At 43.1% G+C, this 17,544-nt stretch overlaps 1 long non-coding RNA gene across 1 annotated transcript; it reads right to left on the reverse strand.

Moving 5' to 3' along the window:
- Positions 1-1,228: 1,228 nt before the first annotated feature.
- Positions 1,229-17,527, reverse strand: LOC121575163. The gene is made up of 3 exons (XR_006002296.2): positions 17,489-17,527; positions 6,198-6,333; positions 1,229-3,558 (listed from the first exon to the last, which is right to left on the reverse strand). It is a non-coding gene; the product is annotated as an uncharacterized LOC121575163 (long non-coding RNA).
- Between the last annotated feature and the right edge of the window lie 17 nt (positions 17,528-17,544).

Below are 17,544 nucleotides of genomic sequence, written 5' to 3' on the forward strand. Positions count from 1 at the left end.
ACGAGATGCCAAAAAAAAAAATCTGTCAATGACGTTTTGATTTTGATGAGATGTGATTGGAGTGAAGCCAAATCCAAACTGGCTTCCCTTGACACTTTTTTTTGGTGCGCCAGGACCATTCACAGTTGAGCTCACTCAGATATCGGAAGTGCACTGTAACCTCGTAACATTTTGTATCTCCCCATGTTACAGTGTGAAAACAGTTTTCATGGGCACACATATCCAAAATAATGTCTGTGATTGTAAAATCGAATGCTTCTAACAGAAACAGTAACTTTAACATGATTAATAAAACAAACAAAAACATACTGTCATTAACGGGGTTCTTCAATAATTATCCATAATAGCTGTTTGATGTGCATTTGATTTATATCTATTTAGTTAGGAGGGGCCATTATCGAGCTACATCAGCTGATTCAGGAAGTCAAGTGATAAAGAGCTTGTGTGATACCGCACGCGATTGAACAACAGCCAAAGTGCAGGAATGAATGTTGATCATGAGGATTGACAGAACATTTTTGTGTATGTTGTGACGGGGTCAAGATAAATAGCCTAGTCTATTCCTGAGGATTCCTGAGGTAAGATTACAATGACAGCTGTAGCCTAGTTGTCTGTTTGACTTATGGCAGATTTGTTACATTGAGCAGAGAAAGTGTCAAGTTCATGAGTGAAAGTTTATGAGTGAAAGTGATGGGCAATGGAACACTAGCTGACTTGTGATGGAACAGTGAGTCTGTGTTACGTAGAGCCATGTGCATACAAATCATTCATTTCTAAAAGCTTTGCCTAAAAACTTTCCCAATTAAATGTTGACTTCGAAGAAAGCATACCTATCAGAATGATATCATGACTTATATCAATCGGGTGGGCGTTCGTTTATTTTGCAAACTCTCCCATCACTTCTAGTAGCCTACAGAAACACCCTAGCCAAACACAAAGGTCAATTTTTGCAAGGTGCACAGTTTAATTAAAGGGGAACTACACCAATTTGTGTTTTATTTCTTTTTTACTCAAAGGTGGTCTACTGATGTGGTTTAACCATTGTTGTGGATATAGAACATCCAATTTTGTAGTCTTTCTGGAAACATTTTCTAAATCTGCAGTTTTCCCATAGGCCTACTTGTCGTCCTTTATACAAATCTATATGATATTATTATTATTATTTACATAGCCTGCCAGAAAACATTTTTAGACAGTTTTAAAATACACTTTTTAATGCATTTGATGGAATTGTGTGTGTGTCGTATTTACAATAATTTTACAGGTTCAAAGTAAAAAAACAAAAACAAAGGACAACAAAACATATAGACATGAGATGACCCTTGCTGACAGTATCCTAAAAAATAGGAACATTTCAAGCAAAGAGAGGGAGAAGGCAGAAAAGCTGCAGCAGCTGAAAAATATATATAATGCCAGTGCTTCCCAGAGAATGCGGAAGGTGAGAGCAAAGTGAAGAGAGGACGCCCAGAGCAACCAAAAATGTGTTTAGAAAACACTTACAAGAACAGAATTGCAGAAAAAGAACAAGAAGAATACAAAGCTGGTTTTAAGAAAATGTGAACAGAGAGCAGCTAGGTCAAAAGAGGAGCATGAAAAAGACAAAGCTAAATGACGGGAAAAATATGGTCAGAACAAAGAAAAGGCAAAGCAGAATGACCAGGCAAAGCAGATGAAAGCACAACAAGAGAAATTGGAGGCAGAGAAAATTTGTCTCAAGGAACTAGAGGATAAATTAGAAGAATGCAGAAAGCAACTTGAACATTTTAAAAGAGCCTTGCAGACAGCAGGGCTAGATATACGGGTTCCATCTGCTGGATGGAAGAGCTTTTAAAGGGATAAAGCCTGTATGTCAAAACAGGCAGCATAGTGTCACTACTACCATGGACCTCATTGACAAGGCCTCACCGAGGAAGGCAGCCATTTAACATCAGAAGAAGGATGTGGCAGTTGTTGAAGCAGTAGCCAAAGGCCTATCAAAGTCCAGACAATCTGCAACTAGGAAAGCTTTGGCTTGTTCACTGAATATGATTAAGAAATACAAACTACAGAGACAGTTTGCAAAAAGATTTGGGGTCAGTAGAAAAAAGCCCATGAGGTCGACATATAGATTACCTCAATCTACAGTCTCAGCAGTAGAAAAATATCTATGAAGCAGTCTCTCACAATGTGCCAGATAAGAAAAAGTTGAGTAAGAAGAATGGGAAGGCAGCCAGCTTTCTTGACATTGCAGTGCAAGGATTGTGGTGTCCATAGATTAGATCCATTTATTGCCCCCTCCTAAAAAAAAAAAGGACACTGACATAGAGTGGAAAAGATGGGAGATTGTCAGACAAAAAGTAACAAATGGGAAACAAGAGTACACCATAAAAAATGATCACTGGTCTGTAAGCGTGGATCTATGAAGAGGTTTATTGATGAACTGAAACAAGAGGCTCAGGCTTTTTCAGAACACTTGTTTATCAAGGACTGGCAGAACAAGCAACTTGCAAAAGTGACAGCCAACCTCCCAGAACACACAGCATTGGGCATCCTGGACATTGCCGAGAACTACACTTGCAGGTACCAGCAAGAGGCCCAGGGGGCTTACTGGACCCAATAGAGTGCTACACTGCACCCCTTGGTAATGTACTACAAATGTGGGAAATGCCAGAAGACCATCACAGACAGTTGTATAATGATATCAGATGACGTCAAGCATGACTACAATGCAGTCAATGCATTTCAAACTGCAGATAATTGATCACCTAAAAAACCAAAGAAATCTGAAGCCCAACAAGGTCTACAGATACTCTGACGGCTGTGGGGCACAATACAAATCAAAAGGACCTATATCTGATGTTAGCTAAGCTGTGTCTGATTTTGGTTTCCCCATACAACACAACAATTCTGGCTCCAGACATGGTCAAGGTGCCAGTGATGGGGAAAGTGCAGTAATCAAGAGCCATGCAACCACAGCAGTGAAGGTTGGCCGAGCCCTGATCAGAAACGCAAAGGAGCTCTACAACTACAGCAGAGACAATCTGACAAAGTAAGCATCTCCAGATACCTGTACCCATTACCTCCATACCATGTTCTTCATTCCCAGTGAGGGGAAGTCACCGTAGTCTGAAGCAAGTGCCTGCCACCATGAAGTTGCATTGCATCAAAACAGTCAAGGACGGGTTAGAGGCAACCAGAAACCTCAGCTGCCACTGTTTCCATGGGTTTGGAGTCTGTGAGAATGGATTGGATGTTGAGCAATGGAGAGAGGTGAAACGTCATAGTCTGCGTGGTAAGTAACACATTGCTTACATTATGTAAATCATGTTTGATATTAAATGACTTATTTCAATAACCTCATGTAATTCTTTGTTTCCATACCAGAAATTTTGAAAGAGATGCCAGAGACCAGATGTGCCAGAGACCAGATGTCCCAGAGACCAGATGTCCCAGAGACCAGATGACAGTGACCAGATGAATGACAGCGTCTCACTCACACACACACACACACACACACACACACACACACACACACACTGGGTGCTGGAGGAGTATTGATGGTAGTGGTGATAAAGTGATCTAATAATGTCATAAAGCCAGAGAACATGCTGTAAGTGAAAATAGGTTATACAGTGTAACACACACACACACACACACACAAGCACACACATACACAATGCTTGAAGAGTTTACTGATTATATGAATGTATTATTGATTATTATTATTGTCAATGATTTTCTTGACAGAACCCATTGTATTATATTATATAAACTATTTAAACAAATGTATAGAAATGCTGTTTATTTTTCATTCTTCAGGAATGTTTAGCATTGCTAAATGATAGGGAAATTGACTAAAGCACAAATAGACTTGGCTACTAGGCATGACAAGTAAACATGCGGTGTCCATGTTTCATGTGGCAATTTGAATGACATGTAGATGTTTTGTTGTTGCTAGGAGGAGTTATTGTCTCATTGTGCATATCTAGACTTTTATTCCTGTAACTACACATGGAAAGCTGCAAGAAAATAATATTTAAATGTATATCAAACCATTTTGAAATGTTGACACTGATATCACATATTGGCCCCTTTATTTATAGAAAGACCCATATACCATGTGAACATTTTCTCAGAATAAATAACACAGGATTGTTATGGGTGTTAGAAGACCAGAATATAGAGTAGGGAGCTAGAGAGCTTGGAAGAAACCACTAGATGGGGGTATCGAGCACCAGTATGAGGCAATAGATATACCAGTAAAATACTTCAATACAATTCTTCATTCATGCCTGATAGGTGGAGAGTTTTAAGATCGAATACAGGTGGATGTTCTGTCTGGAGAAGACTAAGTTCAAGATTACCACCCCTATGTGAATGTTTTATCTGCTGTATAGCAGAGAAGGACATGTAGGAGATAGGGTGACCAGCCTCTGAGAAATGACATGCAATTGGGGATTTAGGGTCATTTCTCCTTACAGCACTATTGTGTTCTACACTGCTCAAAAAAATAAAGGGAACACTTAAACAACACAATGTAACTCCAAGTCAATCACACTTCTGTGAAATCAAACTGTCCACTTAGGAAGCAACACTGATTGACAATACATTTCACATGCTGTTGTGCAAATGGAATAGACAACAGGTGGAAATTATAGGCAATTAGCAAGACACCCCCAATAAAGGACTGGTTTTGCAGGTGGTGACCACAGACCACTTCTCAGTTCCTATGCTTCCTGGCTGATGTTTTGGTCACTTTTGAATGCTGGCGGTGCTTTCACTCTAGTGGTAGCATGAGACGGAGTCTACAACCCACACAAGTGGCTCAGGTAGTGCAGCTCATCCAGGATGGCACATCAATGCGAGCTGTGGCAAGAAGGTTTGCTGTGTCTGTCAGCGTAGTGTCCAGAGCATGGAGGCGCTACCAGGAGACAGGCCAGTACATCAGGAGACGTGGAGGAGGCCGTAGGAGGGCAAAAATCCAACAGCAGGACTGCTACCTCCGCCTTTGTGCAAGGAGGAGCAGGAGGAGCACTGCCAGAGCCCTGCAAAATGACCTCCAGCAGGCCACAAATGTGCATGTGTCTGCTCAAACGGTCAGAAACAGACTCCATGAGGGTGGTATAAGGGCCCGACGTCCACAGGTGGGGGTTGTGCTTACAGCCCAACACCGTGCAGGACGTTTGGCATTTGCCAGAGAACACCAAGATTGGCAAATTCGCCACTGGCGCCCTGTGCTCTTCACAGATGAAAGCAGGTTCACACTGAGCACGTGACAGACGTGACAGAGTCTGGAGACACCGTGGAGAACGTTCTGCTGCCTGCAACATCCTCCAGCATGACCGGTTTGGCGGTGGGTCAGTCATGGTGTGGGGTGGCATTTCTTTGGGGGGCCGCACAGCCCTCCATGTGCTCGCCAGAGGTAGCCTGACTGCCATTAGGTACCGAGATGAGATCCTCAGACCCCTTGTGAGACCATATGCTGGTGTGGTTGGCCCTGGGTTCCTCCTAATGCAAGACAATGCTAGACCTCATGTGGCTGGAGTGTGTCATCAGTTCCTGCAAGAGGAAGGCATTGATGCTATGGACCGCCCGTTCTTCAGACCTGAATCCAATTGAGCACATCTGGGACATCATGTCTCGCTCCATCCACCAACGCCACGTTGCACCACAGACTGTCCAGGAGTTGGCGGATGCTTTAGTCCAGGTCTGGGAGGAGATCCCTCAGGAGACCATCCGCCACCTCATCAGGAGCATGCCCAGGCGTTGTAGGGAGGTCATACAGGCACGTGGAGGCCAAACACACTACTGAGCCTCATTTTGACTTGTTTTAAGGCCATTACATCAACGTTGGATCAGCCCGTAGTGTGGTTTTCCACTTTAATTTTGAGGGTGACTCCAAATCCAGACCTCCATGGGTTGATACATTTGATTTCCATTTTTGTGTGATTTTGTTGTCAGCACATTCAACTATGTAAAGAAAAAAGTATTTAATAAGATTATTTCATTCATTCAGATCTAGGATGTGTTATTTTACTGTTCCCTTAATTTTTTTGAGCAGTGTATAATGTGTGTTCTTATCTGTCTACTGGTTTTACCCACCCACGTATTGCATGGACAAGAGATAAGGTACAGTATATGATGTTAGAAGAGCTGCATGTGAGGAACTGTTTGATAGTGTATTGTTTACCAGTGGCAGAGCTACTGAATTCACTCACTTTTTTACAGTAGTCCCTATATGCCGCACAACTACGGCAGGGGTAGAAACCGGTCACCTCGTCCAGTCGTCCATCATTGATTTTCAGGGGGACATAAGTGTCAGCCCGAACAATGAAGTCCCTGACATTTCTGGCCCTGTAGTGTGAGAAAAGAGGAGGGTCAGAGAAAACCTTTTAGCAAACAGGAACAGCCATGAGGGCATTCCAATGTTTCTTAATGGCTCCCTTGATGTCATCACTCAAAGGACAATATGTAGTGGTACAGACACATTCATGTTGTTTTTTCTTCTCACTTTTATCCCTTCTGGTTGAGGTCATATCGTTACGTACCCTACTGAGGACATCATCAAGACATTCTTTAGGGTATGAACGGGTCTCAAACTGTCTATACATTTTCACAGCCTAATTTTCAAAGTCTGTTTTACTAGTACAAATCAAATCAAATTGTACTGGTCGGGTACACATATTTAGCAGATGTTATTGCGGGTGTAGCGAAATGCTTACGTTCCTAGCTCCAGCAGTGCAGTAATACCTCACAAAACAAAACAAAGCGTTTCAGTCTCAGAAATTGTGTGTTTGGTAATCCCTTTTTCAGAAATGTGGGATGCACACTACAGGCATGTAGGATACTGTTCTTATCTGTAGGCTTGGTATACAAAGTAGTAGACAAGCAACCTGAGTCAAGGCACACAAGGGTATCAAGGAAAGATATCTCGCTCTGGCTAATCTCGGCTGTGAACTTGAGGTAAGCGATAAAGTCATCAAACACATTGAGGGGACCCTTCCAAACTAGAAACACATCAATATATATTTTCCACATACAGTGCATTTGGAAAGGTTACAGCCTTATTCTAAAATCGATTAAATCGTTTTATTCCTTCATCAATCTACACACAATATCCCATAATGACAAAAGCAAAAAGAGGTTGTTATTTTTGGGGGGCAAAACCCCCCGGAAATATCACATTTACATCAGTATTCAGACCCTTTACTCAGTACTTTGTTGAAGCACCTTTGGCAGGGATTACAGCCTCGAGTCTTATTGGGTATGACACTACAAGCTTGGTACACCTGTATTTGGGGAGTTTCTCCCATTCTTCTCTGCAGATCCTCTCAAGCTCTGTCAGGTTGGATGGGGAGCGTCACTGCACAGCTATTTTCAGGTCTCTCCAGAGATGTTCAATCGGGTTCAAGTCCGGGTTCTGGCTGGGCCACTCAAGGACATTCAGAGACCAGATTTAGGGTCGTTGTCCTGTTGGAAGGTGAACATTCGCCCCAGTCTGAGGTCCTGAGCGCTCTGGAGCAGGTTATTATCAAGGATCTCTCTGTACTTTGCTCTGTTCATCTTTCCCTCAATCCTGACTAGTCTCCCAGTCCCTGCCCCTGACTAGTCTCCCAGTCCCTGCCGCTGAAAAACATACCCACAGCATGATGCTGCCACCACTATGCTTCACCGTTAGGGATGGTATTGGCCAGGTGATGAGCGGTGCCTGGTTTCCTCCAGACGTGAAGCTTGGCATTCAGGCCAAAGAGTTCAATCTTGTTTTCATCAGACCAGAGAATCTTGTTTCTCATGGTCTGAGAGTCCTTTAGGGGCCTTTTGGCAAACTCCAAGCGGGCTGTCTTGTGCCTTTTACTGAGGAGTGGCTTCCGTCTGGCCACTCTACCATAAAGGCCTGATTGGTGGAGTGCTGCAGAGATGGTTGTCCTTCTGGAAGGTTCTCCCATCTCCACAGAGGAACTCTGGAGCTCTGTCAGAGTGACCATCGGATTCTTGGTCACGTCCCTGACCAAGGCCCTTCTCTCCCAATTGCTCAGTTTGGCCGGGTTGCCAGTTCTAGGAAGTGTCTTGGTGGTTCCAAACTTCTTCCATTTAAGAATGATGAAGGCCACTGTGTTCTTGGGGACCTTCAAGGCTGCAGAAATGTTTTGGTAACCTTCCCCAGATCTGTGCCTCGACACAATCCTGTCTCGGAGCTCTACGGACAATTCCTTCCAACTCATGGCTTGGTTTTTGCTCTGACATGCACTGTCAACTGTGGGACCTTATATAGAGAGGTGTGTTCCTTTCCAAATCATGTCCAATCAATTGAATTTACCACAGGTTGTAAATCATCTCAAGGATGATCAATGGAAACAGGATGCAACTGAGCTCAATTTCGAGTCTCATAGCAAAGGGTCTGAATACTTATGTAAATAAGGTATTTCTGTTTTTTATTTTTTATTAAAATTGCAAACATTTCTAAAAACCTGTTTTCGCTTTGTCATTATGGGGTATTGTGTGTAGATTGATGAGGACATTTTTTTATTCAATCCCTTTTATAATAAGGCTGTAACATAACAAAATGTGGAAAGAATGAAGGGGTGTGAATACTTTCCAAATGCACAGTAAGTATATGTTGGGAGAAAGGGTTATTGTGCTAAATAAACTTGTCTTCCAGATAACCCATAAATAGATATGCATAGGAGAGAAAATGGAGCCCTGTTTTTGTAAATAGTAACAGTCTTAAAAATATATATATGTTTGTACATGAGGATAGTTGCCAGATCCAACAAAAAACCTGTAGAATGTGTTGTGTCCCCTCTCTGTTCCAAAAATAACTTCAATGCCGCCAGTCTTTCTTCATGTTGTACATTAGTATATAAAGAAAAAACATCTAGGGTGATGAGAGAGATATCCAAGTAGACATCACACATTTTGAGTTATTTTATGAAATCGCCAGTGTCTCTCAAATATGAGGGCAACTGTCTTATACTGGGGCTTTAGAATATAATGGGAGTTAGAATAGTAGACTACACAAGGTGCAATTTCGAAATATGGTAGTGCATCAGCAGTTTTCCTCTTGTTATGTCAGTCACTGACAGTCACTCAATTAGCCCATGTCAGCTAACATTTTATAGATTGATAGGTAAGTTAGTCAAACCAGCTATCTAAACATTTGGAGCAATCATGGCTGAGTAATCAGGGTCCCTGACCTCCAGGGGGCCCCCATTGATTTTGTTAGTCCCTCTCACTCAGATATCCTATGCACATGGCATAACGCAAGGCAAAATGTGTAGAATTGCAACCAAATCTTGCTTAAGGCCCCCAAAAGTGACTGATGATTGGCTGAAAGAAATTGATAATAAGAAGATTGTGGGATCTGTTTTGTTAGAATTCAGTGCAGCTTTTGACATTATCAATCATAGTCTGCATATCATGGATTATGAGTTACCTATCTAACAGAACACAGAGGGTGTTCTTTAATTGAAGCCTTTCACTAATGACCTACCACTTGCCTTGAGTAAAGCCTGTGCATCTATATACGCTGATGATTCAACATTATACATGTCGGCTACCACAGCAAGCGAAATCACTGCAACACTTAACAAAGAGCTGCAGTCAGTTTTATAATGGATGGCTACTAATAAGCTGGTCCTAAATATAAAAAATTAATAAAAGCATTTGGGCCAAATCATTTGCAAAACCCTAAAACTCATCTAAATCTTCTACTGAATAATGTGGTAATTGAGCAAGTTGAGGACACCAAACTGCTTGGTGTAACGCTAGATTAGGGATGGGCAACTCTGCTGGGGGTGGGGGCCACAAAAAACGGAACTCATCATGAGGGGCAGCAGTGGCTCATGGGTCTGCGTACCCACATCCCCCCCCACACCACCTTGCGAGCAAAACATATATATTTTTTATTGGTCCGCGGGCCTACAAAAGGGGGGTCTCGGGCCGCCAGTTGCCCATCACTGCCCTAGATTGTAAACTGACATTGGCAAAACATATTGAAGCAACAGTAGCTAAGATGGGGAGAGGTCTGTCCGTGATAAAGCGCTGCTCTGCTTTCTTCACGTCACAATCAACAAAACAAGTCCTACAGACCCTAGTTTTAATCACACCTGGACAACTGCCCAGTTATATGGTCAAGTGTCGCAAAGAAGGACATAGGCAAATTAAAGTTGGGCCAAAACAGAGCAGCACGACTCGTCCTTAAATGCACTCAGAGGGCTAATATCAATAACATGCATGTCAATCGCTCCTGGCTCAAAGTAGAGGAGAGATTAACTGCATCAATACTTGTCTTTGTGAGAGGTATTGATGTGTTGAAAGCACCAAACTGTCTGTTCCAACAGCTAACAGACAGCTCAGACACCCATACCTACCCTAAAAGACATGCCACCAGGGGTGTCTTTACAGTCGCCAAGTCCAGAACAGACTCTGGGAAACGCACAGTATTACATAGAGCCATGACTACATGGAACTCTCTTCAATTAACTCAAGAGAGCAGTAAAATCAAATCAACAAACCCCAGATAAAACAACATCTCATAGCACAAGGCAGACTGACCTGCCACTGGCATTAAACAAAACATGTGTGTCCATGTATGCTGATGATTCAACCATATATGCATCAGCAACTACAGCTAATGAAGTCACTAAAACCCTTAACAAAGAGTTGCAGTCTGTTTTGGAATGGGTGGCCAGTAATAAACTGGTCCTGAACATATCTAAAACTAAGAACATTGTATTTGGTACAAATCATTCCCTAAGTTCTAGACCTCAGATGAATCTGGTAATGAATGGTGTGGCATTGAACAAGTTGAGGAGACTAAATTACTTGGTGTTACCTTAGATTGTAAACTGTCATGGTCAAAACATAGATTAAATAGTTGTAAAGATGGGGAGACGTCTGTCCGTAATAAAGAGATGCTCTGCTTTTTTGACACCACACTCAACAAAGCAAGTCCTGCAGGCTCTAGTTTTATCTTATCTTGATTATTGTCCAGTCATATAGTCAAGTGCTGCAAAGAAAGACCTAGTTAAACTGCAACTGGCCCAGAACAGAGCAAATAGTCTGGATTGCCATTTGATTCGATGTTCAGGAGTCTTATGGCTTGGGGGTAGAAGCTGTTTAGAAGCCTCTTGGACCTAGACTTGGCGCTCCGCTACCACTTGCCATGTGGTAGCAGAGAGAACAGTCTATGACTAGGGTGGCTGGAGTCTTTTCAGGGCCTTCCTATGACATATATAGAGGTCCTGGATGGCAGGAAGCTTGGCCCCAGTGATGTACTGGGCCGTACGCACTACCCTCTGTAGTGTCTTGCGGTCCGAGGAAGAGCAGTTGCCATACCAGGCAGTGATGCAACCAGTCAGGATGCTCTCGATGGTGCAGCTGTAGAACCTTTTGAGGATCTTTTCAGTCTCCTTAGGGGGAATAGGTTTTGTCGTGCCCTCTTCACAACTGCCTTGGTGTGCTTGGACCATGTTAGTTTGTTGGTGATGTGGACACCAAGGAACTTGAAGCTCTCAACCTGCTCCCCTACAGCCCGTATATGAGAATGGGTGCGTGCTCGGGCCTCTTCTTTTTCCTGTAGTCCACAATCATCTCCTTTGTCTTGATCACGTTGAGGGAGAGGTTGTTGTCCAGGTCTCTGACCTCCTCCCTATAGGCTGTCTCGTCATTGTCGGTGATCAGGCCTACCACTGTTGTGTCATCGGCAAACTTAATGATGGTGTTGGAGTCGTGCCTGGCCATGCAATCATGAGTGAACAGGGAGTACAGGAGGGGACTGAGCACACACCCCTGAGGGGCCCCCGTGTTGAGGATCAGCGTGGCGGATGTGTTGTTACCTACCCTTACCACCTGGGGGCAGCCCGTCAGGAAGTCCAGGATCCAGTTGCAGTTGTAATGTCTGCACCTGTTGTATTCGGCGCATGTGACCAATAAAATTTGATTTGATTTGATTTGATTTAGTGATGAGCTTTGAGGGCACACTGAGCTGTAGTCAATGAACAGCATTCTCACATAGGTGTTCCTTTTGTCCAGGTGTGAAAGGGCAGTGTGGAGCGCAATAGAGATTGCATAATCTGTGGATCTGTTGGGGCGTTATGCAAATTGGAGTGGGTCTAGGGTTTCTGGGGTAATGGTGTTGATGTGAGCCATGACAGCCTTTCAAAGCACTTCATGGCTACAGACGTGAGTGCTACGTGTCAGTAGTCATTTAGGCAGGTTACCTTAGTGTTCTTGGGAACAGGGACTATGGTGTTCTGCTTGAAACATGTTGGTATTACAGACTCAGACAGGGAGAGGTTGAAAATGTCAGTAAAGACACTTGCCAGTTGGTCAGCGCATGCTCGGAGTGCACGTCCTGGTAATCCACATGGCCCTGCGGCCTTGTGAATGTTGACCTGTTTAAAGGTCTTAGTCACATCGGCCACAGAGAGCGTGATCACACAGTCGTCCAGAACAGCTGATGCTCTCATGCATGTTTCAGTGTTACTTGCCTCGAAGCGAGCATAGAAGTAATTTAGCTCGTCTGGTAGGCTCGTGTCACTGGGCAGCTCGCGGTTGTGCTTCCCTTTGTAGTCTGTAATAGTTTGCAAGCCTTGCCACATCCGACGAGCGTTGGAGCCGGTGTAGTACGATTCGTTCTTAGTCCTGTATTGATGCTTTGCCTGTTTGATGGCTTGTCGGGGGGCATAGCAGGATTTCTTATAAGCTTCCGGGTCGAGTCCCACTCCTTGAAAGCAGCAGCTCTACCCTTTAGCTCAGTGCGGATGTTGCCTGTAATCCATGGCTTCTGGTTGGGGTATATACGTACAGTCACTGTGGGGATGACGTCATCGATGTACTTATTGATGAAGCCAGTGACTGATGTGGTGTACTCCTCAATGCCATCGGAAGAATCCCGGAATATATTCCAGTCTGTGCTAGCAAAACAGTCCAGTAGCTTAGCATCTGCTTCATCTGACCACTTTTTTATTGACCGAGTCACTGGTGCTTCCTGCTTTAGTTTTTGCTTGTAAGCAGGAATCAGGAGGATAGAATTATGGTCAGATTTGTACACGTCTCTGTGTGTGGAGTAAAGGTGGTCTAGAGTTATTTTCCCCCTCTGGTTGCACATTTAACATGCTGGTAGAAATGAGGTAAAACTGATTTAAGTTTCCCTGCATTAAAGTCCCCGGCCACTAGGAGTGCCGCCTCTGGATGAGCGTTTTCCTGTTTGCTTATGGCCATATACAGTTCATTGAGTGCGGTCTTAATGCCAGCATCGGTTTGTGGTGGTAAATTGTCAGCTACGAAGAATATTGATGAAAACTCTCTTGGTAGATAGTGTGGTCTACAGCTTATCATGAGATACTCTACCTCAGGCGAGCAAAACCTTGAGACTTCCTTACATATCGTGCACCAGCTGTTGTTTACAAATATACATAGACCGCCACCCCTTGTCTTACCAGAGGGTGCTGTTCTATCCTGCCGATACAGTGTATAACCCGCCAGCTCTATGTTATTCATGTCGTCATTCAGCCACGACTCTGTGAAACATAAGATATTACAGTTTTTAATGTCCCGTTTGTAGGATATACGTGCTTGTAGTTCGTCCACTTTATTATCAAGTGATTGTACGTTGGCCAATAGTATCAATGGCAAAGGCAGATTAGCCACTCGTCGCCGGCTCCTTACCAGGCACCCCGATCTCCTTCCGCGATATCTCCTTTTCTTTCTACTGCGAATGACGGGGATGAGGGCCCTGTCGGGTGTCTGGAGCAAATCCCTCTGGTCCGACTCATTAAAGAAAAATTATTTGTCCAGTTCAAGGTGAGTAATCACTGTTCTGATGTCCAGAAGCTCTTTTCGGTCATAAGAGATGGTAGCAGCAACATTATGTACAAAATAAGTTACAAACAATGAGAAAAATTATAATAATAGCACGGTTGGTTAAGAGTCCATAAAAAGGCAGCCATCCCCTCCGGCGCCATTCTCCAGCCATTTTTCATGTGTTGGACATTCCAAATTGTTTCATAGTCAACTTACACACAGCACTGACACACACTTACCCCACCAGACATGCCACCAGGGGTCTTTTCACAGTCCCAAGGTCTAGAACAAATTCAAGGAAACGTACAGTATTATACAGAGCCATGAGTGCATGGAACTCCTTTCCATTTTACATAGTGCAAAACCTGGTTTTAAAAAAACAAATAAAGCAACACCGCACAACGCCTCTCCCCCATGTGACCTACTTGTTGTGTGTATGTACTGACATGTATGTGTAACTGATAGATGCACACACACACACACACACACACACACACATTACTGTTTTTAAATGTATGTAAATTATAAAGTATTTTGTCTGTAATGTCTTTTTTGTTATGTGTCAGACCCCAGTAAGTCTAGCTGTCGCCATTGGCGTCGGCTAATGGGGATCCTAATAAATAAAATTAAAATAAATAAAAAAAGACGCACAAACACACGCACTTTACAAATAAACATTGTAATATTAGGAGCAACAACAGCTCAGCTGCAAAGTGGTAGGCCACACAAGCTCACAGAACGGGACCGTGAGTGCTTAAGCGTGTAAAAATCGTCTGTCCTCGGTTGCAACACTCCCGAGTTCCAAACTACCGAGTTCCAATCTGCCTCTGGAAGCAACGTCAGCACAATAACTGTTTGTCTGGAGCTTCATGAAATGGGTTTCCATGGCTGAGCAGCCACACACAAGCCTAATATCACAATGTGCAATGCCAAGCGTCGGCTGGAGTGGTGCAAAGCTCCCCGCCATTGGACTCTGGAGCAGTGGAAACGCGTTCTCTGGAGTGATGAATCACGCTTCACAATCTGGCAGTCCGATGGATGGTTTGGCGGATGCCAGGAGAACGCTACCTGCCCCAATTCATAGTGGCAACTGTAAAGTTTGGTGGATAAGGAATAATGGTCTGGGGCTGTTTTTCATGGTTCGGGCTAGGCCCCTTAGTTCCAGTGAAGGGAAATATTAACGCTACAGCATACAATGACATTCTAGACGATTCTGTGCTTCCAACTTTGTGGTAACAGTTTTGGGAAGGCCCTTTCCTGTTTCACCATGACAATGACCCTGTGCACAAAGCGAGGTCCATACAGAAATGGTTTGTCAAGATCAGTGTGGAAGAACTTGACTGGCCTGCACAGAGCCCTGACCTCAACCCCATCAAACACCTTTGGGATGAATTGGAACGCCGACTGCGAGCCAGGCCTAATTGCCCAACATCAGTGCCCGACCTCACTAATGCTCTTGTGGCTGAATGGAAGCAAGTCCCCACAGCAATGTTCCAACATCTAGTGGAAAGCCTTCCCAGAAGAGTGGAGGCTGTTATAGCAGCAAAGGGGGGACCAACTCCATATTAATACCCATGATTTTGGAATGAGATGTTCGACGAGCATGTGTCCACATACTTTTGGACTCCACTTTAGTCCCCTGTAGCTCAGCTGGTAGAGCATGGCGCTTGCAACACCAGGGTTGTGACTTCGTTTCCCACGGGGGGCCAGTATGAAAATGTATGCACTCACTAACTGTAAGTCGCTCTGGATAAGAGCGTCTGCTAAATGACTAAAATTTAAAATGTAATGTAGTGTAGATTCAGCTGCAGGACTATTTTTTCTTGAGTGGATGGTCAGGGAGCCGGAACATAATTACAAATACTTTGTAGACTGCAAATTGACCGCAAGAAGCCCAAACAAATATAATATTTGACTAAAACATAATAATTCCAAACCTTGCTTAAATTTGTATATGATCACATATATGTCTCTATTATGCGTGGGAATACTAAATTAATTTTTTTTTAAACAATTGGAGCTATTTTGCTGGTGTATTTACAGTCTTTTATGTCCAACAATTTAAATAAATAAATAAAAATTTGGGACGCCAGATGGTAAATTCCTAGAATAATCATTTTCCAAGAAAATATCCTGAATGGCCACTGATTGGCCGCGTGGACATGCAAATTGGCCACAAAAAGCCTCTAAAGAAGGCTCACCAAATCTGTGTCTGTATTTGGCTTGGTTAGAGACAGTCGTAGGTATTTCTGTGTTCGATCATTCTCTGAAAATGGCATCCGGGGAAAATAGCTTTCTGGCTTGAACTACAGAAACATAAGAGCAAACGTCAAACCAGATTCCAAGTAGGCCTAGAACCACTATTACTTCATGGTGCGAGGCGCACACATGGCGTCTTGGCAAACTTCCACTTCAATGAAAGGCGGGTCAGGATTTTCTCACTCATGCTCGCACAATGGCCGAGGCGAGTCCCAACATGAAAACCCCGAGTCAGCAAGTAGCCTAATCCACGTAGTCTACTGCAATACATTCCCAGTAGACCATTATGAGCAAATAATTCGCAGTTTTAGCGAATCCTTGAATTCAGACGCCTATAATTGAATATACCTATTGCTCAACACCTACAGGACTGGAAAATGCATTCTAAAATGTCAGGGTCAATCAATTTATGACGTGGAAAAGTGAAAACTCAAATTTAACATGGGTTATTATAGAGTCACTGAAATACAACATATTAACCCCACTGCCCAAGCATACCTTATAGAATACTCGAATATTATTGAGTAAACGGCCTGACATATGATTTTGATATTGCATGTTTGTTTCATACTCATGCAAGTGTAATATTACTTATCCACACCAAATATACATAATAGAATAGGAGTAGATACGGGCTAAAATATATTGAAATGGTAGGCCACACCCGCTGCAACCTGGTCTCAGAGAATGTTGTATTATTCTGTATGCAAATTTGTTAAAAAACACTCAATTTAGCATGATATGTTACGTCCCATATGGTATGTATTAATTTGGGAATGTCCACCATCCATTTCACATGATATGTAACGAATTACAGCAGCTACTCTTCTTGGGGTCTAGCAAAATGTTACGAATTTGCTATATGTACAATATGTTACGAATTCCAATTTGTTGTGGCAAATGTTAGCTAGGCAAGGGGTTAGGGTTAAGGTTAGGAGTTAGGTTCAAGGGTTAAGGTTTGGGGAAGGGTTAGCTAAAAGGGTTAAGCTTAGGGTTAGTTAACATGCTAAGTAGTTGCAAAATAGCTAAAAAGTAATAAGTAGCTGAAAAGTTGCTAAATGCTATGGTTGTCCATGATGAGATTCAAACATACAACCCTTGGGTTGCTAGACGTTCACTTTATACGCCCACCTATTCGTTGATCCATCCATCCATCCACCCCAATCAACCACCCTCCTTTCGTTTTTACCTTAAGTAACCTTCTGTTTTATGTAACCATACCAAACATAATATAGCATACTAATCTGGGTGTCCCAGATTAATGTTTACTTTAACGTTTACTATGTTACCTTTAGTGTATGAGACCTGGCTGTATTTATGGCAACGCATTTTATTATGCATTAACTGTTTGTTATTCATTTCCTCCCAATGGCCTAGCCCGAAAATAGTTTCTAGGCAACCTCCATCGGTGTCTGAGAAAAATACAGAAAAAAATATTATTTACCTTCCACGTGGGCGCTACTTTGGGTTAGTCTGATTTCTGCGATCTGGACACAACTT

Source organism: Coregonus clupeaformis, chromosome 10 (genome assembly GCF_020615455.1).
Source record: "Coregonus clupeaformis isolate EN_2021a chromosome 10, ASM2061545v1, whole genome shotgun sequence".
Taxonomy (NCBI): domain Eukaryota; kingdom Metazoa; phylum Chordata; class Actinopteri; order Salmoniformes; family Salmonidae; genus Coregonus; species Coregonus clupeaformis.